The 24139-nt window shown below is 41.7% G+C and overlaps 1 protein-coding gene across 9 annotated transcripts in view; it reads right to left on the bottom strand.

Moving 5' to 3' along the window:
• Nucleotides 1–24139, bottom strand: part of astn1 (astrotactin 1) — a 480480-nt gene that overhangs the window by 190348 nt on the left and 265993 nt on the right. The gene's annotated exons all lie outside the window — the stretch shown is intronic.

Here is a 24139-nt window from a genome sequence, read left to right as displayed (position 1 = left end):
GATATTCTAACTATTTAACCCATAACATCCTGACTGCTGGTCAGTCTCAGTGAAGTCTCTCACTACACCGCTGAAGGGAAGTCACTGTGGGAGTTATTATTACAGCTGACATCAGGCTAAATCAATAATAAATACCCAAATCACCTGTGCAATACAATGTTAAACAAGAAATTGAAAGGACAAATTAATATTTAACTAACTCTTCACAATGCTTAATAAACACTCCATTTACAAGGAAAAAATGTGAACTTTCTGGGAATTATTTCTTGGTTCAGGCTTTAAAGGGTTTAGGAAGCTTGAACATTTAATAATAAAGCAGAACGTTTCTGTCTACCAGCGACTCTAGCATGAGTTTATATTTTAAACTCATAAATATTGGACAGTGCTGGGCTCTGGCTGTGTAACATTACATAAATCAAAGTCAAAGACTACAGTATGTGTAGGAGCTCACTAGAACGTGAATCAACAAGCTCGGTTCCCGTCTACTGGACTTTCTTGCTGTGTGACCCATGTTTGCTCACCTGTCTGCTTTTGCATTATCCAAAGAGAAAGAGGCAAAGCAAGTTGCATGATGCAAAAATCTCCAAATGGTCCTCAAGTTTTAAACATTTTGAGAAACATGTTCAAAACTTGCAAAAACAAGCTCACATACATTTGAATTTATTAGATACTAGTTCCAATTACTTTTACGCAGACAGTGATTTTCTCTCATGGAAATCACCTTGTAACCTCATGGCCATAAGCGACATGCACAACACTTCGGTCCCTTGTGTTGATATATGATTAAATAATAATGTATACTTTATTAGTCCTGTAGAAAATTGCTTAGTTCTATGTTTAACCCATTCACTCAGTGAAGCAGTGGGCAGACGGTACTTTGCTCGAGGGTACCTTGAACTCCCGACCTTGAAATCATGGGGCAAACACTCTACCTACTGAGCTATCCCTGCCAACAAAGATGCAGGAATAAAATGTGGGATAAAAACCTATCAGGGTGCACCATTACAATTACAATGTGCTCAAGAAACTAAACATGTTTAAGTTCTGATGATTTTACCATAAATCATCTTAAAATAATATATAGGTGTATACATAATAAGCTCCCTATAAGTGTTCTGTCAGCTTGTGGCTTATTTTTAATGTGTGCATATATTATATAGATGTATGTTGGTAATGATTTTGTGTGTGTGTGTGTGTTTTAAAGTCCCAAACAGGGACAGGGATTTTAAATTATCTTAGGCTATAAATGCTGTGGTGTGTTTTATGTAGTTTATGTGGTTTATGTCACATGCAGCTCTTGTATTTTAGGATTTTAGGACCTTATGACCCAAAATGACATTTTTGTGTAATAAAAGATGAACATTTTTCTTTTTTTCAAGCTGAAATGTTTGCTTTTCTCTGTCAGTAAAATATGAACCACAAGAAATGACTTTGTGCTCAGATCTTTATGGCTGCAGAGGTCTGAAGATAAAATCTGTATTTTCTAAACCCTAAATTCATTTGATAGGTCGAAGATACGCAGGTGTTTTTCCAGCTGCTACATATATGTGAATATATTTTGTCTACATAACTTTAAACAGTTATGTTGTTTTAAAAACAAAGAAATTAATCATTTCAATTTTGAGAAATTTAACAATCCTTGTAACCTTGATCGAGACAGTCCTATCATCAGGCTTAGTGTCATATTAAACAGCGAACGAGTCATTTACTGAAAATGATCTGAAATGTGACCATACCTCCTATTTTAATCCCCCTCAGTGCTATGGTTATATGATTTCACTTGTCTGTGACAATGAGCCATCACTGGTCAATACTGGTCTTCGTGGCTTCATCAAACAATAACATGGTTGTAGAAAAATAGCCACAGTATGAAAAAGCAGACTCAATTTTCATGAAGCTGCTAAACAAGTCTTGTCACTGGAGGAGCATGGGTAATGAGAGTTACAAATCCCAAAACACACAGCACTCAGAGAAATGGAGAGAAAAATGTCAGCAAAAAAGAAATAAATAAATCAACAAATCAATATAACCTGTGATTTCCACTGAGGGAAGGGAGACAAAAAGCCTCACCGTCTTTGTTCCACTTCCAATTAAACTGCTTAGGGAATCGAAATTGAGTTCTCTTGTTAACATGCGTGAGTCTGTCTCAAAGGGAAGCAGAGGAAAGAATATCAGACAAGTGCAGGGCTAGCTGATGCTTGACACCAAAAGTGCAAAGCTGATGGAAACCACATCCTGTCTAAACAGTCCTTCTGTAACTTTGGCTTATGGTGGGGTTTGTTATTTCAGTCGCTTCTCTAAGGAAGATTCATAGGAATGAGCGCAGGTGGGAAAGTAATCTTATGGCTCATAGAACCCCATTAACTAGCCTGGCCTGTGCTCCATTTCACTCTTGGATAAGTCTGGGAATGAATGATTTACTTGGGAAAAGAGAGGAAGGGGAGAGTGAAGACAAAGAAGTAAAAAAAAGAAAAGTGAGGGGTGAGTAGCAGACGGACGGACTTTCTAATAGGAAACCAAATGTAATACACCACGAGCCTGAATTCTTCAGCCATGAATTCAAATAAGAAAAAAAGAGACGGATGGAAGAAAAATCCTGAGCAGAAGGCCTGGGGTTGGTTACATTAGAGCTTAAGTCAAACATTTCAAGGACAGATTACTATCAAGAACTCTCATTGTTCTCGTCTTCCTTCAAGCAGGTAGCCTCTTCGAGTTACACTAATCCCAGCATCACTGTTCATATAACCCCTGTTCAAGCAGGAAATGTACTTGGCCCCTCTGAAGTAACATTTAGACCATGTCCAAAGCTAGCATTACTGCGGTGACCTGCAGTGGGCACTACTTTGTAAATCCTCTTATTCCTCTGTGGTCTGTGTGAGCTGATTTTCTGTGACATTCTTTTTCTAGTTTCACAATAAGACATTTCAATGAAAATGAGACAGCTTTTAAAGCGCCATTGCAGATACGACTTAGTCTCTGGACTCGGGCCTGGCTCAGTATGATGGATAAAGATGTGCTTTATGATTTTTGTTCAGAATCAAGATGAAAACTTGTAGTTATGCTGGCAATGTGGCATCAAAGATCACAGCAATGGCCAAAGACGTTGCTGTGATCACAAGAGAAATTATTTGCATTTCTTAAAATATCTCAGTATCTCCTTAAAAGACGAGCAGAACAACATTATCACGATGCTATTTATGTTTTCAATGAATGAACTGAAATGCGTTTGGTGTCATTGCTGTGGTTTTATGAATAAAATGTGTCAAAGTTAACTAAATCCCCATGACCCTGAGCTCCTGCACTTAGATCCCAGGCTCAAAACTTTAAAAAAATAGATAAATAAAAATGTGTGCATCTGACAACAACACTCTGGGAACCCTTTCAGGCAATGAAGCCGTTGGCTTGACAAATGTAGCTAAACTCTAACAAATCATACTGCCAAACACATTATCAATAAGCCTAAAAGATGGGATAATTAGGCTGGCAGATGTGGCTGGTGACATCTCAAGGTGACACGCTTTTCATTTCCGCTGTGTTGAAGGAAGGGTGAAGGGACCACTAAAGGGGCCGCCGTTGCCAGAGATTCAAAATAAGATGCCAGAAAAGTTCTGCTGATACTGCTGTGCTTGCGTGGTCACAAGGCCATATGCTTCGACTTTAATTATGAGGGACTTGGGGAGAGAGGGACTCTGGGTTGAACTATGAATCACTGCCACTCTGTATGCCCCAAAAGCCCTGTTCTACTGGATTTAAACTGCGCCCACGCAGGTCTGCCACCGTCTATAAATATACCCCATGCTGATGAATGTATTAAATAGACAGCTGATAACACGGTGCATTCCTATATACCCTTTTTCAGCTTAATAAAATCCATATATCCAGAATGTTTAGTGTTATGTGAAAAGGATTAAATGGTGATTGTTAGTATAACCTGACCTAATGCATCCGGCCCTTTAAAATGTGGAAGCAGAAAAAAGCAAACGTCAAGCTACAACTCTGAAACAGTTAACAACTGGAAGCTTACTACTTGAGTTCTGTGTGTGAAGGTGGGTGTAGCTGGAGCAAAAAGTCAAACTTAAATTAGTCATGTGCTCTTGTTGCCCTTCAGCTGCCTCCAAAGACAAACAACTCAAACTCCAAACCTTTTGATAGAGAGTCCTGCTCCACAGCAGATCACTGAGGTTATTACTTATCCACCCAGCATTGTCCTGCTGTAGCACACGAGTGGCACTGCGGTCTAAAGCTTTTACAAATATTGAAAACTAGGCCTTAAGTCGAGCATGTATACTGAAACTTTGAACCCTCGTGAGGTCTAAAGCAATCCTCCTGTTCGGTGACACAAACCTGCCTCTTACAAGTAGGGCAGGTCTGTGTCACCGGGACCCCCAGCCTCAGCTCTTTTCCCCTCAGGTAGAATGTTGTGACCCCCAGCTGTATTAATTATCCCGTCCAATGTTGTCAGCTAATTAACTGACACTTAACACAGGAACCGGCTGGGGCAACTCAATGCAATTAATCAGTGTTGAGAAATACATTAAAATCCTTCCTACACATAATTACTATAGAGTTTCTGCTTCTGCTGAATTTTCGTGTATTTACACTTGAAGTTTACACAAACAAAAATGCCTCACAGCTTTAGTTTAGACTCGCTAAAGTAGCCGACGGAAATGTAATTAACTAAAATGTGCATGTAAAATGAAGAGCAACCACTTAACCTAACCCCATGCAAGCTGGGGCACCTGGAGAGAGCCTACACATGCACAGGAAACACATGCATGCATAGACTGCACAGAAAGGCCCCGGGCAGCTGGTGGGTTTGAACCCAGGAGCTTCTTCCTGTGGGGCAACAGTGCTCACTGCGGCACCACCGTGCTGCCACTGGCAGAAACATTCCTAATCCTGAAGATATTACAGTTGATACTGCAGTTCGAGAGGCTAATCATAAGCTTACACTCTAGCATGAGTGATACTTTTTTTTTTTAACGTGTGTTTAAAGAAAAATCGATACAGCATATTCAGTAAATGATGCTGTAATATGACCTGTCATATGTTAAAGGACATATGACCTGGAACATGTCCTTTAACATTCCAACGTATCCCTCTTTACTACATTAAAGTTTATGCACTCTTTGCATTTATGACCATCATGACAAACTGGTTGAATGTCAACACAATCTAAAGGAACTGACAAAAAGAGAGGAGGAGGAGAAAGACAGAGAAGCACTTAGGAAACGAGACCCGTGGAGTCTGACAAAGCATAAAACTAGTCCAGCACAGAGGGAAGTGACAGGGAGTGTCATACGATTGCAACCCCCTTGGCGGGGGAAGCACGGCTAAGGTGCAGTAACATCACCAGGTCAAAGCACAGCACAGTCAAGGTGCGACTGCTACAGAGTGCGCTGTGATTTTGCATGTGTGTAGAAAAAAGTGTACGAAAGTGAGACTAACTGATCAGATTAGGATGACAAAGTTATGGCAGCGACTGCGTGTCGTTAACTGTGTTTCTCCCACCAAACCCCACCCCCCCCCCACCGTGGGGAAGGAGGGAAGGGGGAGGAGAAGGATATGATGACAAAGCTGGTGAAATGATGGGCCGCAGATGCCCTTCACCAACCTCTGAAGATGAACAGCTCCATCCGGGAGCCACTGATAAAGAGACTTGTTCTGCAGAGGGTCGTGAAGGTATTTCATCGTTTATCCTCTGGCTGCCCTGAATTAGAGCCGCTGCTGCTACGGACCCATCCTGATCAGACATATTGACTTCCACAAGGAACACAGATTTCCTGTTACAACTGTATATGTGACGACTCGTACATGTGCGCTCGTCCTGAGAGTTATTTATTATGAAATGCTACCCTACACTTCTGCTCTACTACAATACTGCTGGTGGTTGTATTGTTTACACTGTTTGTGTGTGAATGTTTGTTGTCATGGCTCCTGTACACACACACACACACACACACACACACACACACACACACACACACACACACACACACACACAGCGAAAGTAGTGCACTCATTTCCAAATCCACAAGATAAAGTTCCAAACCTTCACAGGTGTGTTGAGGTGGGATGAAGCTTACAGCAGAATTTGAAGACGGGTGTGGTCTGACCCGTGAGTATTAAGCAAAAGAAGGGATTAAAATTCAAAAGATTTCCACATGAATGCATGACGACCATTGCAATTAATATATAATATATGAATGTGAAATGTGCCTCTGTGCAGTGCAACCAAGTGTCCTGTCAGTGCGCCCCAGGGTGGCTGTGGCTACAATGTAGCTTGCCATCACCAGTGTGTGAATGTGTGTGTGAATGGGTGGATGACTGGATATGTAAAGCGCTTTGGGGTCCTTAGGGACTAGTAAAGCGCTATATAAATACAGGCCATTTACCATTTACCTTCTTTCCGCTTCTCCATTAAAAACTAAAGTGCAAACGGAATTTAAATGTACAAGTTTTAAATGGATGAAGTATACCGCCTGACATGATCCCTTTTGTCTTGTATGACGAGGTTGGAGGGGTGTAATAGTGTTTGTCTGAGTGACAGCTGCTAGCAGGGGAACAAGAGAAAAAGCAAACTTACAGTAACCTTACATGTCAGAGGCTGACAGTGTCAACAGTGTGCTGTTTAAGAGGAAGGCCCACAGCAGCTTTGAAGTAGACTGAGGGGAATTCTGAGTGTTTGCATGGTTTACAAATGCAGACCAGCAGCTAATTAACTGCTAACCTAGAGACTGAGCACATTCAAAAAGCCTGAAGTATAGAAGTTCAGATGTGTGTTGATAAGTTAGGTAAGGACACTTTAGCTGGAATGATACATGCAAAAGCCTAAGGGTGCCTGAATACTTTTAGAACAATCACATTAACGGTGGTTAGCACAGGCTCCAGCTCTCACGGACACTGAATTGGAGAGGCAGTTCAGAAAATGCATGGATGGATGGTGTGACCAAACATAACCAGCTGCTAAAACACTTTGTGTTCAGGTCGTATTTGTTATGAGATGTTTAAAAGAGGACTGCAGAGGTGAGAAAGTAAAAACAAGTTTTATTCAACAAGCTGATGAAGTTTAACAAAGACCGTGAACACAAACTGCAACAGCAGGATGGCAGGTGCACAGGCAGGGTGTCTGTCACAGGAGGGTGAGCAGACAATGCGAAAAAGGCCGGATTATATATACAAGGGAGAAGCGAGTGCGAACAACACACAGGTTGTGCAGAGAATCAAAAACAAAGAGGAAAACAAAGAGAGCAAAGCAACCAGAAACAAGTCAAGAGCTTTATTACCAAAATAAAAAAGACAAAGACAAGGAAACATGGGAGTACTTTGAAAAAGATATGAGAAAGTATATCAATTAAATCATAGCAGGGAAAGCTGAACAAACCCATCAACAAGAGACCACTGTGTTTCACTACATCCGATACAATTAAATTTGAGTCATCTAAGTCCGTGTGAACCTCCTGTGATTTGATAACGGTGTAGTGCTGGCTCCATATGAGATTAAAAAAATGAAACTGGAACGACCTCTGCGTTCATTTTGTCGTTTCTCAAAAATTTCAGATCTTCATTTTATCATTGTAGCATCAGGATAAGTGATTGTACCACTTTAATGAATATGCTGTTAATGAGCTTCAAACTGTTGCATATAAACGGCTGATTACAGCATATTGATTTGATCCCATTATGCAAAGAAAATTCAAATTATCATTGGCTGTGGGATAAAAGATGACTTAAGTATAATTTGGTATCGAGCATAAATAAAAGACTGAGAGGAGAAAAACTAGTGGTCATTCAATAGAACTTCCCTGTAGGAAACTAAAATAATCCATTTCTCTGTTTTGAATTATACAACTTTATTATACCCCAAGGCTTTGGTAATGCTGTTTCATAAGATCCCTGTCAATAAATCTCATTAAAGCTGCTTTAGAATCAAGGGAAGCTAGGGACAGATGCTTAAGCACGGGCTTTCCAATTTAACAAGTGAATGAATAAATGGGCAGAGAAAACTCAACTGGAGGAGTCGCTGCTCACTGATCGCTCTTCTTCCCATGTTCTTTGCATTCGGTGGGGCTATTGGTGGGGAGCTAAGTGAGAGTTTATAATAAGCAGATCCGGAGAAATGCTAAACAACGGCAGGTCCCGCAGCGATTTGTCAACGTAATCAACGTCATTGATTATGACAGTGGCGCACTGCAAAGACGCTTGCACCTGGTGAAAGCATAGATTCCCCTGGAGAACAAATCTGTTGCAAGAAAACATCACCCACAATCATTTAACGTCATTTACGCTAGCTCGCTCTGTTGAGGTTATCTGCATGCATATATATTCATCGTTTAACAGGAGTATGCTTAAAAAGAAGAAGACGAAAGAAACGCAGAGGAGTTCTGAAATGCAAATGCGCGACTGCTGACACAAATTGCAGGAGTTATTCTCCTACATTTATCCTCCACGCCACGTGACAAAAACGAACAACTCTCGGAAAACGGCTGACTCCAAATGTTAACAGTTTGTGATGGTCCGCTTGCTTTTTTGACTTTCTAACTCTAACATTTTCAATAAAGACTCTTTATCCAAAACACAAATAACAGAAACAATATACTGTACATACTACTTAATCTCTAACAATCTTCAAAATCATTTGAACTGCTTTGTTATGCTAATGAATAGAAAAAGAACTTTTACCTTAAAAAACCAAGACACTGCAGTTATTCTGATAGCAACCATCAGCCCTGTCAGTCATGGCTCTCGTCGAGCTTAAGAATTCTCTCTCCCTCTCTGTCCCTGTGCTGAATAAATTATAGCCCACGCATGTTTTTCAAAGTAAATACATGCTGAATAATTGTTGCGCTCCACTCTGCATCTTCACTCCCCTTAAAACTGCACCCACTGCCTAATCTGCCTTATCATGTCCAATCCACATTCACGACTAGAGGGCTGCTGTTTGAGGATTTTGTCTTAGAATCCAATGGGGGGGGGAAGACGAGGGCCCCTGAAGGCATGACCTTCCCTCACTGCCACCAATTATATCAAGGCCTTATAAAATATAGATTATGTGCCATCTTGGTGCTGACATATCTAATGGCTTACAGCATGGAGAGAGTGCGCGGAGACCACGGGCAGAACCTGAGGGGCGGTGGAGTTGGACATGACGAGATGAAGGAAATAACACAAAGAGTGACCTTGATGGGCCAAGCCTGGCCTGCTCCGAGAATGACTGAACAAACGAACAAACGAACGAACGATTGAATGGACAGGCTTATTTCCACAGGATTGTTTGATCGATTCAAATCTAATCAAGGCTCCAAAATGCACTGATTGCAATGATATTCATTAGCCTAAAATGCAATAAAAATGTATTATTAATGGATAGGAGCTGAATTTGGAACAATTGGCATTTAACTTTGTGTCTTAACCTTTCAGCATAAATGTCAAGTCAAATTTTAATAGAAAAAGTTTGGAGTTCACCCAACAGTGAACGCATACATTTTAGCCCAAGTGTCTTGTTGGACACATATATATTCAAATCAGAAATGAGATTTACAAACAATCTTAGTGGCAAGATTTCATATTTCATGGGAATGCACGATAACAAAGCATGAAAGCTTTGCAAGCCTCACCTACATGTTCCATCAATCTTTCACACACATGGCAGACAGAATCACAATCACATATTCCAAGCATGCATGTTTGATATGATCAGCTGGACTGCAAGAGGATACATTTTGTCAACAAAATCTGGATTTTTGTGGTGGTTTTAATCAAATGTTGGTTGCTGCTCTCAATGTCTTGTGTGAGTGTTCCTTTTACCTAGGCCTTTATTTTGCCTCATACATAAATCTACAATTTATCATAAAACTGAATGATGGAATTATTAAGTGTAAGACGATGATGACAAACAGGCAGCATGTAAATAAAAAAAGGAAAAGAAAACTTATTTTTACTTTACTTCTCACTGAAAAGTTACCGAACTCTTCGTTGATTTCACAGCAACTCTATCACTATACAAGAATATATTCTTCCCACACGGCAGCGTCTGAGGCTGAAAAATCAGCTCAGTGTTTCTCACACATTTAGATTTTATTTGTGGTAGTGCTCCTTTGGAAATATTTTATTTGACAGGTACTACATGAGAAATAAATAAGTGAGCAATGTATTCACCTGCCTTCTGCAGAGATCTTGTGGCCAAACTTCAACTCCAGCATCTTAGACTGTAGCTTCTTCTCTACACTCTGATGGTGGACTAGTCAGCTCTACAACTGAGGTGTGGCTAAAAAACCAATGCAACTCACAACAGACCTTCAGAGTAGAACTACTGTCACCTGAGATCTGCATTCCAACACGATGGAGTTCATCAAACATTTAAGAAACACTGAATGATATGAACAGTTGCCACAATAGCAAACTGGCCAAACTTTCAATATAAGGGCAAGCTGATTGTCCACGAGGAAATCAGTTGTAGATGCCGTCATTCTCTCAGGTGGGTTAAAAAACCCCAGCAGAAACAAAAAAATTGCAAACTTAGAAATTCAGCCAGGGATCAAATAATTATTTCCCCCTCTGTAATTTCTCAAGCTTCCTGATTCACCTCAGCAAACGTGTTGCAGCAGGTGACAGCTTACTCATTTTTGATGATGTGTGTGTGATGCAATCATGAATCCTATAAACGGCTCTTCTTAATCAATTCTGCTGACATTGATTGATGGACTAGAACTTCATCTTCTTCTTTATCTTCATCTTTAACGTGACCAGGTGGGTGTATCTCTCTGTAAGTAGCGCTGTATAAAGCGCTTTGAGCACTCAGAGTAGAAAAGCATTATATAAGAAGCAGTTAGCTGGAGCTAACCAGAATTTAGCTTCTTAACTGGCAGAAGTATTCCAAAGTCGGCAGATTCTCGATTGAAATGTCTTCATCTGGTGCTGATAGGCTTATTCAACATCGTGTGAACTCATCTGACAAGGTGAGGTAACAGACCTTCATTTATATGCAAAATTACTACAACCACAGTATGTGTAGCAAGCAATGCAGAAAGTCATGTGCCCCCACCCACACCCCTAGTGGTTGTAGTCCTAAACAACCGCATAGACTGTTTATGCCAGGGGTTCAGACTGCTAGTCTATTTTTTACATCACTTTCATTTTCCCACGCTGTCAAACTCAATCCTGACATTGTTGTTCTAGTCCAATCATTTTCTTGTCCGCCTTCTGTGAGCCAATCAGCTGCTGTTGTGTGTGCTTTAAAGCACGATCTGATATCGTCGTGTTGGTGTTGTTCCCAGATCATCATAGTAAATGTTGTTCCAGGATCAACATTGGAAGTGACCAATCAGAATGTTGTGACGTCATACTTTTGCGACTTTGGGAAAAACCGCCGTAAAACAAAAAACTGTACTAAAGCTGCGAGAAACCGCCTCTGTCCGCCGATCAACGGACTCTGACCCTAACCCTTTAATAAACGGTAAGCAGAATTGATATTGTCCTTGCAACATTGGAATTTCATAAATGCACAAATGGCTTGGCGCGCAAAAGAATAACGTCACAACAATGTGATTGGTCACTTGCAATGTTGAACCTGGAACAACATTTTCATGATGGTCTGGGAACAACACCAACATGACGACATCAGATCATCCGTGCTTTAAATGTCATCGTTCTTCAGTCTCACATTGGTACAGCCTACCTCCTCTCCATCTCTGTCTCACCCTGGTCACTCAGAGCCCCATCCGAGGTGCCATCTTTATTTTTACCAGGGGGTCCTGTCCTAATTTCCTAATTTCGGGACTCTGTTCTGCTATGATGGTTCATTGGAGTCTAATCAGGAAACACCTTTGAATTGAATTGTATATCTTATAAACTCATGTCCAGTTCCTCCAAATGATTTCTCCTTATTGAACTCTTACATATACTGTATACAAAATAAATGTTGACACTTCCTCATGATCCCTTTTATTTCTTTGGAAACATCTCTTCTGAAAATAAAAACTGTCAAATCAGCCATTTCACCAAAGCTACAGCAAAAATCTGTGACTCAATGAAAAATGACAAGGGAGCCGCTGCAAAGCTGTGATGACTGGAAGGGACAACGCTTTCACCTTTGGTGCGCTCTGTTGCGTTACATCTTTCTGAGCATTCACACGGACAAAGATACAAATGCGACGTGTGTTGCAGAGGCAGTGTCATTATGACTGCTAGCAGAGGATGAGAGCAGGTCAAGACTGCTTCGCTGACCTTTTAACCTCCACCAATTGATTCCTTTGTCCCGGCTCTGCTCTTCTCCTGCCTGGAGACGGCACAGAAAAATGGCTGTCATTCATTTACTTGTTGGGTCTTCTTTGAGGTTTTTGTTCTTTGCTTTCTTTCATCCGCTAAAATTTTCATGGGCTTTCCTTCCATCTTTCTTACACTCTATTGTCTCTTGTTCTCCTCAATTTTCTTTGTCCATCGTCTCTATTCTGGTCAGTTATCTCTAAAGCTCCATCTTGGAGGAAATCTGCTTAGCAGCGTTGAGCATACTTGCTTTCCAATTAAATCAAGATGTATTTGCCTTTCAAAAACCTCTCTTTCCTCACTCTTTCTCCCATCGGAATAATTGATGGAGGTCTCTGGCCTCATGATGAATGGCTTCCAAGCCCGGAGATGAATAGGAAGATGAATGATTTCACCCCTGCGAGGGCCGGAGAGGGCTGGAACAAGGAGTGCTGACATTGTGACAAATACACTGACCATAGCAACGAAACCTGGTCGAATCAGCAAGGGACAGAGGGGTGGCGCCCATCGCACCTCAACAGACGTTCCCCTCACTTACACCGCCTCTGCACGTCTGTCTAACCGACGGACAATTACCTGAGCCTTGCAATTAACTGCAGGCGCTGTTATAATGCCCGTGGCCTGCCAGGAGACGAGCAGACGTGGCGTAGAGCCAGCAAGCTGGGGCTTGGAGAGCTTTGCATCTGATGCTTGTGTTTGTGCACTCAGTGGAATGGTGGAGGCCAAGTGAACAGGTGCGGTAAGGTAAGAAGATGCCCCAGGTGACTTCATGTGGATGGTGTCGCCACAGCCCCGGCCAAGATTTCTAAACTGAAGCAAGTTTTCTCTCTGTCTTTCACACAACTTGCTGTCACACAGCTGAGACATAGCAAATGTTTATAGGAAAGAATTCAATGAGCATATGACGGACCATCTGTCTTAAAGGGCCAGTAAGTAAGACTGCTACTGGCCCACAGAACATAATGACCATAATATATCCACGTAGGGGGTGACAAGATTGTTGATCAGTACCACTGACTGAATGATTATGTTGCCAGCTGGTGAGCTGCTGGCTCTACAAAACTTTCTGTCCTGAACTGTTTTGGAATGAAAACTTTTCTCTGGTCGCAAACAGGCTCATTTAACTTTTGTTGGTCCTCTTGTGGTGTGCTGCTGATTTATCGTCACTTTTTCAACACTGTGGGTGACGTTCATTTTTATGTTATATATCACCTATATTCCGATTTTCAGAATTTCTGGAAATTAAAAAGAATTAAGCATTTTCCTCTCTCTTTGCTATACTCAGATTGGCTTCACTGAAAGTAATGAGGCGACTGGTTTAACTGACCTGATTTAGCTTCTTGTGGGTATAGCAAGAAAAACTGGGCTGTCATAGGCAGCAAAACGAGGCTTTTTTGTGAACAAAATAGTATCTGCACAGAAAAACATTAACAATTGCAGACACATGTCTGTTGGACACCAATACATGTTTAAAATCCATTTTGTGAAACATTAAAGCCCCTGACAGACTGTCCAGTCTATCACCCTACACTGAGGTGTCCAGGGTGTAGTCCACCTCTCGCCCTATAACAGCTGGTATAGACTGCAACCCCCTTGTAAGCCTTAATCGGAGAAACAGAAGAAAATACATTGATAGATGATTGGTAAAAGTGAATACCTACACCAATAAAAACCAAACAAAGCAGATCATAATAACATTTGTTTTGCAGGTTCATATGCATTACTACAAGCTACAGTATGATTGCAGTTGTGAACAGATTTGACCTAGAGCATAACTTGTCTGGCAAAGTTTTAAAATCCTGAATCTCCTTTAATTAGGCAGATAGGAAGCTCCAGAAAGTCATGCCCTTAACTGAGTGTAGAGTTTGTGACAAGTCCAGTTATAAAAGCATTAAAATCGGTGGCACTACATAAAATATTACAATGCTGAAATCCCAATGGAAATTTGGCCAGAACTTTCATAGTCATATAAACTGGTTTTATAACAGGGGTTCATGCCTGAGTCAAGTGGTTATACAGTATGAAGTATCAGAAAAGTCAAATTGTCCATAAATTAGAGAATTATGAGCAGTTTCCAATTCTAGGAAGTTTGGGGATTGCTTCTAACAATTCTACTTACCTTCAGATTATTATTTTGCTACCAATGATAGCCATTATTTTATTTTTTTTTTAGAGTTTGTGGGTGCTCTGCATGACCTTAGTATGATACAACTGCCTTCCCAAAAATCTAATAAATGGCTCATCAAATACTGCCTACTGCTAATAGCATCTCTAGCTGTGGGAATAACTGGATTTAAGTTAGCACACACACACAGCCATTAGATCACCCGCCGCCCAACAGAACAACCTCAACCCGAATCACAAACCCCTGACTGCTACAGCAACTTCTTCCACATTTCTTTCTCAATTTTGAAATGAAAACAAAGCTTAGCATTTACAGTTTTTTACAGACGCTAGGACACATTTCCCAATACTTAGGTCACTTTTGCAAAACTCTTCACACAATCCTCCTAACTGACCGTCAGCTTGGCAAAGCAGTTCATTTCACATTCAAAATGCACTACAACTACCAAAACACTTCATTCAGGTCTCAAATAAACTCATTCTTCCAGAACACTAGCAAAGGTTGACAGCCGACAAACACACTTTGTCATCCACAAAACAATGACCTGAAAAACACTAACAACATGTAGCATTACACAGTGTTTCCTTGTGTAAAACAAGGACACATCTCTGTTTATAATTTCAATATATGTTACTGGAATGAATCAGACATCATGCAGAATTCGTTAATATTTGTTTATGTATTTTTATTTTTTTGCACTAAGTAATCCCAAAATACAAGAATTTGTATACACACCATCCACTGATACACATACAATAGTAATGCTAATCTACTTGGTCTTCTCCATTTGGCCACAGGTTCTCATCCACATCACATCTTATGTCATCTAGGGCAACACACCTAGGAAAGAATCTTCTGGCTGCCAGAATTGAAGGAGTTGAAAAATTTAAGGAGTAACACCTGTGTAGATGTTCATCTACAATGAGAATCAGCTGTGGCTGGTTACAGTTTTTTACAGACGCTAGGACACATTTCTCAATACTTAGGTCACTTTTGCAAAACTCTTCACACAATCCTTCTAACTGACCGTCAGCTTGGCAAAGCAGTTCATTTCACATTCAAAATGCACTACAACTACCAAAACACTTCATTCAGGTCTCAAATAAACTCATTCTTCCAGAACACTAGCAAAGGTTGACAGCCGACAAACACACTTTGTCACCCACAAAACAATGACCTAAAAAACACTAACAACATGTAGCATTACACAGCGTTTTCTTGTGTAAAACAAGGACACATCTCTGTTTATAATTTCAATATATGTTACTGGAATGAATCAGACATCATGCAGAATTCGTTAATATTTGTTTATGTATTTTTATTTTTTGCACTAAGAAATCCCAAAATACAAGTATTTATATACACACCATCCACTGATGCACATACAATAGCAATGCTAATCAACCCGGTCTTCTCCATTTGGCCACAGGTTCTCATCCACATCACATCTAATGTCATCTAGGGCAATACACCTAGGAAAGAATCTCCTGGCATGCCTGATCCATCCCTGGCAATCTTCTGCTGATATCTCCAGGCATCCAGCATTCATTGCATCCAGGAGGGACATTTGATCATGTGGATGATGGTCGTAAACCTTCCACCGCCATGAGGAAAAGAATTCCTCTATGAGGTTGAGGAATGGAGAGTAAGGTGGGAGGAAAAGAGACTCCATTCTGGGATGGGCTGCAAACCACTCGGTGACTGCACGGGAGTGATGAAATGCCACATTGTCCCATACAATTATAAATGTTGCCTGATTCCTTCTCTCCGCATCCCTTTCCTCACCTAGCACAACTCTTCCATAGAGATCATGCAGGAACGCAAGGAGCTGTTCAGTGTTGTATGGCCCAATCAGTGGTCTGTGTAGCAGCAGTCCATCAGTGGATGTTGCTGCGCACATTGTGATGTTGGCACCCCTCTGGCCCGGGACATTCACTGTGGCTCTCTTCCCAATCACATTCCTCCCTCGTTGACGTGCTTTGGCCAAGTTGAAACCTGCCTCATCCACAAAGATGAAAATGTGGTGCGTTTGCCTGCCTTCAATCTCCATGACTCATAAGCTCATAAGCTGTTACAGTAGTAAATTTGTATAATTGTCTTTGTGTGTGTTTGGTTTTGTTCAAAAACAGATCTGTATTTTATTCTGATCTTACCTGGACATACTGGTTCCTGAGTTGCTTGACATGTTCAGAGTTCCTCTCAAAAGGCACAGTGTACAACTGTTTCATCCTGACCTGATGTTTTTTCAGGACTCTAGAAATTGTTGTTACGCTTACACTGTGAATATTTGCGAAGGTAACGTTGTCTGCCAAGACTCTTTGTCTAATTTCAGTGAGTTTTATCCCATTGTTTCTGATGACCATATCAACAATGGCAGTTTCCTGCACATCAGTGAACATCCGTCCTCTCCCTCCTGTGTGAGGTAACCGTTGAGTCCTAAGCAGGAATGCAACAACAATTACACAAAAGCTTATTTACTTCTGAAATGTGCAAATGCCCCTGCAGAATTCAAGTTACCTGTTGGTTTGCCGGAAAACTCTAACAATAGATGCCACTGTAGAGCGTTGCAGATTTGGCTGCACTCTCTGACCAGCCTCTCTCATTGAGTGACCATGATTTACTACATGATCAATTACAGTAGCTCTGATCTCATCTGAGACTACAGCTCTTGATCTTCCTCTTATTCTTCTTCCACCACGCATATATTCCTCGCCCCCTCCCAGCCAGTCTTCTTCCTCTTTCAGCCACTTCTCCATTTCTGGCTAGGTCCATGTTTACGTCACAAAACAAACCCATTCAGCAGTTGTCTCCTTTTGTAATGGAATTGAAGGAGTAACACCTGTGTAGAGGTTCATCTACAATGGGAATCAGCTGTGGCTGGTTAAACTGCATTTTTAGATTTAGAATATGTTTCAATAAAATATTGCTGTTGAATTTTGCTGTCTTATTCAGTTTTGCATTGTGTTATTGTTTTGGCCATAAGTTTAACAGTTTTGAAAACAGTATGTAAGCACATGCAAAATGTCCTGTCCGTACAAAGATTTTTGGCAGTTGTTGTGTCTGAGTGAGAAGATAATTCATGAAATTTGAGAGATGTAGTCATTGAATGCATTTTGTGCCAAAACAATGATAACTGGTCCTCAGTTTAGCCCACATAGACTTCTGTTGTGCTCACTGTGTGAGGAGTTTTGCAAACGTGACCTAAGTATTGAGAAATGTGTCCTAGCGTCTGTAAAAAACTGTAAGTCATATTAAAAGAGTCTAACAGAAATGAATACAGTACCAAATATTATCATTATTGTTAAATAAATGTGTTTTTGTGCTCTGGATCTTTAGCTGATATTAGGCAAGTAGACATGTGAGCCTTAGCAAAGTGAATCCAACTAATCAGAGTAAGTCAGCTATGGCAGAGATCCAAAAATAAGCATTTCATAAGCAAGGTTTTAAGGCAGCATAAGGCAAGTTTCAGGAACACCCAGGACAGATTTTTGCTGCCTGACTTACTGGCACATCAGTCATAAACAAAGTTATGTAACACGGCAAAGGGAAATATTTAAAAAAATAATGACAATGTGTCAGCCAGAAGAAAAAAGGTCTGTGGTCACAGAGATTATGAGATCTCTCAACAGTGAATGAAACACACTTACTAACATGACAGGTAGAGCATCGCAAGACTACTGACTATTACACTGAACTGCACACTACTGTAAAATGTTTTCTGTACAGGCAAAAAGAAGTATAAGGCAAATATGTACTCTTCTGCGTAACACATTTGTTCTGCCTGAAGCTCCACAGAGTGCATTTATGGACCACAAGTGATTGCTTGTCAGCTTTCATGAGGCATTTATGTGATGCTTGCATCATTTGTGACAAGGCGATGGAAGAGTATGCCGGTTTATTTAGAAACATCTTAAATATAAAAGAGCTTGAGGGTTATGCCTTCTTTTCTTATGACATTCAACACAGCAGCTACAACAGTGTTTTGAAGATGCTGTAAGACACGTTGATAAGTTTGCCTGAGATATTGAGTCCATTCATTATGGAGGTAGTGTTTTCAAAAACGAACAACTGGTCATGGAAAGTGACCTGAAATTAAACTTTCTGTAATTTATGCAACTAAGGATAAAGTCAGTTCAAAAGGTACAACAGAACAAAATTAGGTTCATATTGACTTGACAGCATCACACAGTTGCAGCATCACACAATTGCCTGCATATCCATGATACAAATGTCCCATTCTACCACCCAAAGGTGCTCCGTTGGATTGAGATCAGCTGACTGTAAATTGGGGCTGGTCAAGACATCAATTTGAGATCATTTGAGCTTTAGACATGGCATGGGACAGAGATGGACATTGTCTGCAACATTACTCTGTGGCATTTAAATGGGTTAGTACTAAGGACCAGCCTGAACTGTTGATTCAAGGCAGGATGGTCGATGCTTTCATGGGACTTAGACCAAACTCTGATCCTATTCTGTGAATTTCACGGTGGATTTATCAGGCCAGGCAACATCCATCCATCCATCCATCTTCTTCCGCTTTATCCGGGTCAGAGTCGCGGGGGCAGCAGCCTAAGCAGAGAAGCCCAGACCTCCCTCTCCCCAGCCACCTCCTCTAGCTTGTCCGGGGGAACACCAAGGCGTTCCCAGTCCAGCGGAGAGATATCTCTCCAGCGTGTCCTGGGTCTGCCCTGGGGCCTCCTCCCAGTGGGACATGCCCGGAACACCTCACCCAGGAAACGCAGAGGAGGCATCCTTGTCAGATGCCCGAACCACCTCAACTGGCTCCTTTCGATGTGGAGCCCCTACCTGATGGCCGAACTTCTCACCCTATCTCTAAGGGAGAGGCCAGCCACCCTTCGGAGGAAGCTTATTTCCGTCGCTTGTATCCGCGATCTCGTTCTTTCGGTCACCACCCACAGCTCGTGGCCATAGGTGAGGGTAGGGATGTAGATCGACCGGTAAATTGAGAGCTTTGCTTTTACACTCAGCTCCCTCTTCACCACCACAGACCGGTGCAGCGTCTGCATTACTGCAGCTGCAGTCCCAATCCGTCTGTCGATCTCCGGCTCCCTTCTCCCATCACTCGCGTACAAGACCCCGAGATACTTGAACTCCTCCACTTGGGGCAGGAACTCATGCCCGACCCGGAGTGGGCACTCCACCCTTTTCCGGCTGAGAACCATGGCCTCAGATTTGGAGGTGCTGATCCTTATTCCCGCTGCTTCACACTCGGCTGCGAACCGTTCCAGTGCGAGCTGGAGGCCCTCACCCGATGAAGCCAACAGAACCACATCATCCGCGAAAAGCAGAGATGAGATTCTGAGGCCACCAAAGTGAAAGCCCTCCGCCACTTGGCTGCACCTAGAAATCCTGTCCATAAAAATTATGAACAGAACCGGAGACAAAGGGCAGCCCTGGCAGAGCCCATCAACAGGCAACATTTTTTCAAAATTTCTAATCCCATTTTGGTGACTTGTGTGAATTGTTAGCTGACATGAATGGCAGCTGAGAATCAGGATACTATTTATTATTATCATCTGCTTCAAGGTTCAGTACATTGTGCATTCACAGATGCTCTTCTACATACCTTGGTTGTAAAAAGTTATCTGAGTTACTGTTTGCTTCCTATCAGCTTTGAGCAGTTTAGCCATTCTCCTCAGACCTCTGGAACCAAGAGAACTGCCATCACGGGACATAATTTTATATGTATTTTTTTCTCTGACCATTTACTGTAAACCCTCTTTCTTTTTCTTATTTTTGTCCCTAGCTGGCGGTCTGCAGGGGAGGTCAGCCACGAAGCCAATACATCGCTGTGGGTGCTGTAACAGTCACAATGGTGTGGTGTCCCTTTAAGACACCCAAGTCGAGGGTTGATGGTGTCATCAGTTTGTGCCACTGCTCTGCTCTCTCTCTCTGTGATTGTGTGGACATGTGCTTGCACGCTAGTATATGAGGAGGGACGGATTTTATGTTTTACCTCTCCAGACACCTTTGTTTGCAACATTATGGGTTGTACGAACACTGTGCGCTATGTTTGTTAAGCTGCAGCCGTTCAACCGGGCTTATATGGTTGATGAAGAGAAGGTATATTAAAGAACACACTGTGGAATTCCCAACGCCAGCGTGAGTGTGTATTCTTTTGGCTACCCTGCTAAGTGTTTTGCCGCCTCCTCTCAACCACTAAACGCAACCCGACGTTACAGTGCCTTAGGGCAACGATGCACTTCTAGGCCTTGTGATCTCTGGCCTTGAGGGTTAGACGTTGTTGTTTAAGATCATCTTCAATTTGCTTGATCCAAGTCTTCTTGGGTGCGTCATGCTTGATTCTCCAATGGGCGGGGCGCTGCTGCAGCAGAAGGCAATATGTCAGGCGATGGTTGCTCATGCCACAGATGTGGCCAAACCATTGCAGTCATTGCTTCTGGATCAGCACTTCCATCGAGTGTTGCTGGTGACATTGACTACATATCGTGCTGAGATGGGAAGGGAGGGACACTCGGAGAATCTGATGCACATGGCACATTTGGGGTGACCGTGGCGCAGGAGGTTGGGAAGCGTATCTGTAACTGGAAGGTCGCCGGTTTGATCCCCGGGCTCTCTGTCCTGGTCGTTGTGTCCTTGGGCAAGACACTTCACCTACCGCCTACTGGTGATGGCCAGAGGGGCCGATGGCGTGATATGGCAGCCTCGCTTCTGTCAGTCTGCCCCAGGGCAGCTGTGGCTACAACTGTAGCTGCCTCCACCAGTGTGTGAATGTGTGTGTGAATGAATAATGGAATTGTAAAGCACTTTGGGTGCCTTGAAAAGCGCTACATAAATCCAATCCATTATTATTATTATTTGGAAGACCTCGAGCTTGTTGAGGTTGTCCTTGAGGATGACCAAGGTCTCGGATCCATAGAGAAGAATGAGCAATACCAGTGTGCAGTACAGGCGGATTTTGGTGATGAGGGTGAGATTATCTTCTTCCAGACGCACCATCGGGGGGGGGGCAACCTTCTCTGTAAATCCTAGAGAAGGTTGCCACTTAAAATGGAGCATCAGAATGGAAAAGAACGGTGATTTAACTTCAGCAGAGTGTCAGCAGAATGTCTACATGCCTAAATGCATTGAGCTGCTGCCATATGATTTCCAGCACACATGATGAGTTCAGCTCTCTCCATGATAGATTTTGACTTCTTTATACAGTAAATCTATATATGTGGACCACCATATTGTACTTTCCAAATACCCCTAAGCATCAAGCATCAGTTCTTCTATCATTGGAGGAGAAAAGTGGGAAAACGGTTGTGCCTTAGAGTACACTGTGTGCTTCTAAAGCACCATGCCGGATGTTTTGAAATGATATCTCAATTCATGATATTACTCTTCAGTAAAACCCACAGCCAAGGCCCAATACAAAGGTGGAGAGGAGAAGTGCTGCTACATCGGACTGTGTTCTGGGCTACGTGCACTGCAAACCCAGGAGCAGTATAGGGATAAAAAGGTTTGAGCTGTGTAGGCAGAAAGGAAGGCACAAAGAGGAGAGTGAAGGGCTTGGGGACTTGACAGTAGGAGATCCATTTAGATTAGGCGGTTTTAATATCCTCTGAAGTTTCCAATAAATGCCAGTTGGAACCAGTGCTACACTGTTGTCATTTGATTGTCCATCACCTTTGCACATAACCTCAGATGATGCAGTTCTGAATTGCTGCCCTGACTGGCCTTGTATCACTGCCGTTATATCAACAACAAGTGATAAAGCCATCCTGCAATCTGCTGCTTTCTACACTGTGAGGCAATTTAGAGACAGTTACCCAGGTGCCTGGAATAAGCTTAGCCAGCAAGCTGCCCAGATGAAGCATTCCTGGGAAAATATGCTGAAACATAATTATTAATTTCACACTGACTATTGTTGTAAAACATGAAGAAGAGAGTTATTACTTATACAGACAGGCAGATAGAGGATATCCCCTTCACTGCATCTGCCTACTCTTTACAAAATATCTGCAAGTTCTACAACTTAAATGCTAGCTCAGAGGAAAAAAAAAAGAAAGGAAAAAATGTTTTTCCAAAACAGAGTGGCGCTTTCGAGCTAACTTTTCTGTCAAACTGCTGTTTTCCTTTTAAATTAGTCAATAAAGAAGTCATGATTGCTCAGCATGATTTCAAAGATTTAAAGCTGTAAAACTAAGCTGGGCGAGAGAAAAGAAAAAGCAGTGAGGTCAAACTCTGTAGCTAATGAGGCGTCCAGATGGATGATACAAATTTTGGCCTTCTGGAATTGCTTGATATACAGCAAGCCAAGGGGTTTTTTCTTCATGTTTTCTGTGTTCACGGCAGCTGTTTCACACTGGACGGCTGCGCACTGTTCAAACATGGAGCCATGTGCTGCACTGGTAATGAAGAGAATAGAGCACGATGGCTTCTGGTACCGCTCACTAATGAATCACGGCAGTGGTGGCACAACCCACCAGCCTCCCGCCTCCTCCTCACAGTTGTCAAATGAAAAATTATTTTGCTAATGTTCTACCTATTTTTCCTTCACATTCATTACTGACTTGAATCATGAAGCACAGATTCAGAGTTTTCCCTGAGAAGTAGCCAGAAAACTTTTTGGGAGTTTTGTACAAGCTTTTCCACTCATACTATATTTTCTTTGTGTGAATTTTGCAGGCCCATACTGCAGCTGACAGCCGTCAGTTTAAAAAAAATACAAATGATAAATATGTAATAATTATTTAAGGATTGTGTTCGTGCATTTAAAATATAACGAGCTGGCTTTTGCTGGCAGTGTGTTTCCTGATAACTAAATAAAATGCTGATGAGGGATAATAAAGCACAAGCTATGTTTTACATCGACAAAAATGCAACATGGTAAATATCTCAGTTTAGTCCACAGAAAGAAAAACTTAAACCACTCTCCTCTCTTATATTATTCATGAGTTCAGATATATACAGGAATGTAAAGCAAGCAATACTTCAAAGAGTAAACACAGTTGGTCTGTTAAGTATGTGCACAATGTCTCTGTACACCACCACTGAAGCGACTGTAGTAAAGACCTGGCAGAGCTTCTAAAGAAGAAATACAGTGTCTTGATGCATTCTCAATCATCCAGGTAAATAAATCTCCAAAAGTTGATTCTGTTCATCTGGACACAGCGTTTTGTGGGAGAAACGCTTCATCACTCATCCAGTGACTTCTTCAGTCTCAGCTGACTGCAGGTTTCCCCAAATCTTATAAAGAGTACATTTGCATAATGACTGAAACCAGCCCAGTGAAGGAACAATGGGCGGGAGGTCAGTTCCTTAATCTTAATTATGCAAATTCTCATGACCATTGATCAACAACCACTGATCAATGGCCATGAGTACCATTCACAGAGAGTTGAGGAAAGGCTGCAATCACAGTTTATAAGATTGGGGAAAACTGCAGTCAGCTGAGACTGAAGAAGTCACTTGGATGAGTGACGAAACGTTTACGCCCGGATGAACAGAATCAACTTTTGAAGAAATACAGTGTTTTGTGATACCATTGGTTCTAGACTTCAGGCATGACTGCAGAGTATTTCCACCCAAGTATTAAAAAGAATCTTTTTATTTAAAATTGTTACTTCTCCAACACATTTTGAGTCTTAGAAAATGCAGCAATATGTACAAACCAGCTGTAATTTCTAAACACTTAATGCAATACCTCTGCACTGCAATTCAAAATAGCACAACAAGCAAGGCTTCAGATCTCGAACTGGAGATCCACCAATCCATTCT

The sequence above is a fragment of the Mchenga conophoros genome, linkage group LG18 (assembly GCF_057382185.1).
Source record: "Mchenga conophoros isolate Kocher_MC1m ecotype Shallow Benthic linkage group LG18, M_conophoros_male_GT1.1, whole genome shotgun sequence".
In the NCBI taxonomy this organism is placed as follows: Eukaryota; Metazoa; Chordata; class Actinopteri; order Cichliformes; family Cichlidae; genus Mchenga; species Mchenga conophoros.
The sequence above is the reverse complement of the archived record's forward strand: the minus strand, read 5'-3'. Positions and strand labels throughout refer to the sequence as shown.